Here is a 2269-nt window from a genome sequence, read left to right as displayed (position 1 = left end):
TGTCGAAGAAAATTGTTATTGATGGCCTAGGGGTATTTGTTTAAGCCGATTCATCCTTGTTTCGTCTTTTTTTTTGTTAGGGTTTGCGAAGGCGGAAAGCAGTACGGAGGATGGAGAATCGCAGAGCGTATGAAAGGAACAGGGAAACAGGTTGTCTCTTTGCTTCCTCGTCGCTCGCTCTGCCACCACGCGAGGCGAGCAAGGCCGATCCGTTCGTGCTTTCTTCCACGAGTTAGATCTCATCCTTGATCGACCCAAGAGCCCTTTGGGTGCGATTCGAGGCAACACAATTATGGATGATATCGCATCCATTACCATTTTTGACTGAAGCAGCTTGTTGTTTGATGATCTGCCGGAACTTGAGATTTTGAGTGCTCAGTTAAAATAATTTTTCAAACTCCATACTAATGTCCTGTGGAATTTGTAGGAGCGATATGTGGCAATGGAAGCAAGAAGAAGAATGTTGCCTGCCAAAATATTCCCAATTTGGTTTGTTTTCTACAACTAATTCTTCTTCTTTTTTTTCCAAGGGAATTTACGTTTTAGTACCTATTTCTCAAATTCACAGCTTTGCCTCTATGGGATGATACGATGGGAAATCAAACTCCACTTCGAGGATTTGGTGATTTCGACTTAGACGAATTGGATTTTGGAGGTGTGTTTGTCAACTTTGCCTTCTCTTCTGACCGTTTCAAGTCCTTCTAAATCTCAAGTGAGATAAATGGTAGCAGATGAGGTCGAGAAGGGTGTGGAGGAAGCAAACGAGGCATCAAGAGTGAAAAGGTGTCGTGTTCTAAATTTTTTTTTCTGATGATGATGGTGCCACAATCGTCAATGAGCATTTGTCCTCTGAAGTAGTTTGTTCCAAGACTGTTTCTTCAGATAGATAAATTAGATTCATCTTAATACTTTATTCAAATTAGGCTAAAGCATCCACTTTGTGCGTTTGATTTTTTTACTTTTGGTTCGGGAGGACTCGACATCAACAAAAATATGCACACAAAATTTACAGTCGAATCTCACGTGTTCAGGTTTTAATTTTCTTACCTCGGAAAGAATTTTTCTAGCAGTAGATGTGTATTTCCAGCTATTCTAATCAAAAAATTTGTGATAGATGATAGATTTCTTTTCAGTAATGAAGTCTTGGATCCATCCTCAGATGAATGGATGGAGAACTATTTCAATGATAGTGAGATGTATTGCAACTCTAAATACACATCTTTTCCTTTCCATGCATCATGGTTGAATTTACATAGTTGTTATATTCTGTTAATAATCTAGTGTTGATGTGATGTGATTAGATGCTCAGTCAATAACCTGTTTCTTGTGTTTTAAGTGTACCAATGGGATGGACTTATTTAGTATATATTGCAAGTTTAAGGACTCAATTGAAACAAAAAATATAGCAACCTGTTTGAGGTTTAGACGATAAGTGAAGGGTCATCCTTTCTTTGCACTCTAGAATCAAAGCCATATTTTATATGTATAGTTTAGTACACCGGAAAACTACATTTGCTATTGGAAAATTTCAAGTCAAATTGTGTTTGATAAAGCTACAAGTTCTGCAAACCAAAGAAATCAGAACATATGCTGATTTCGACTTTAGTTCATGTGTAAGAACTCAAATGAAATATATGTTGTTCTTTTTGCACTGCATCTCTAATTATGTATTTAGGTCTCACAGTGGTTTCCCTAGCATCTCCAATTATGCTATTCTTTTTGCTATATTTCCATGGCGGAAACAAAGTAGCACATGTATTTTTCGTTTGCTCTATTCCCCGTTATTTTATGCTTAATTCTTTTTCTCTTAAAAGTTATTGTATGGTGTGAATTGTGACATTTATTTTCAGCTATTACCACCGAAAATTTCTTTTGCATAATACTGATGGTATTGTTTTCTGTGACAGATACACAGTGGTAGGTGTTTTGTCCCAGTCTCAAGTCGTCAATCCATTTTGATCAATATATCTAGTAGAAGTAAGCATGCAGATCGTTATCTTCGAGGCTGGCTAGCTATTTTGTACTTTTTTTTGTTTTAAATTTGAATGTCACTAACTACTTTGAAATAGAAATATTTAATCTTTATGTATAGTTGAATTCTCCTGTAAATACTAATACTTTGTAATTGAATTCTATTGTTTGGTACGAGTTTGAAATCATTAGCTGAGCTAATTAATGTTATTTTATATGTCAAATTCGAATATGGATATGGTAAAAGAAAATTAATAGTTTTGTAAATATAAAAAAAATGATTTTGTAAATAGATTTT

The 2269-nt window shown here is 35.3% G+C and overlaps 1 long non-coding RNA gene across 3 annotated transcripts; it reads left to right on the top strand.

Moving 5' to 3' along the window:
* The first annotated feature begins 249 nt into the window (after positions 1-249).
* Positions 250-2031, top strand: LOC122050302. 3 transcript variants are annotated; one of them, XR_006131265.1, is made up of 4 exons: positions 250-489; positions 569-655; positions 732-854; positions 1908-2031. It is a non-coding gene; the product is annotated as an uncharacterized LOC122050302 (long non-coding RNA). The 3 variants fall into 3 exon arrangements; XR_006131266.1 differs by lacking the exon at positions 1908-2031 and having other exon boundaries at positions 258-269; positions 428-489; positions 732-958; XR_006131263.1 differs by lacking the exon at positions 1908-2031 and having other exon boundaries at positions 732-958.
* The last annotated feature ends 238 nt before the right edge of the window (positions 2032-2269 follow it).

This window comes from Zingiber officinale, chromosome 1B (genome assembly GCF_018446385.1).
Source record: "Zingiber officinale cultivar Zhangliang chromosome 1B, Zo_v1.1, whole genome shotgun sequence".
Classification (NCBI taxonomy): Eukaryota; Viridiplantae; Streptophyta; class Magnoliopsida; order Zingiberales; family Zingiberaceae; genus Zingiber; species Zingiber officinale.
The sequence above is the reverse complement of the archived record's forward strand: the minus strand, read 5'-3'. Positions and strand labels throughout refer to the sequence as shown.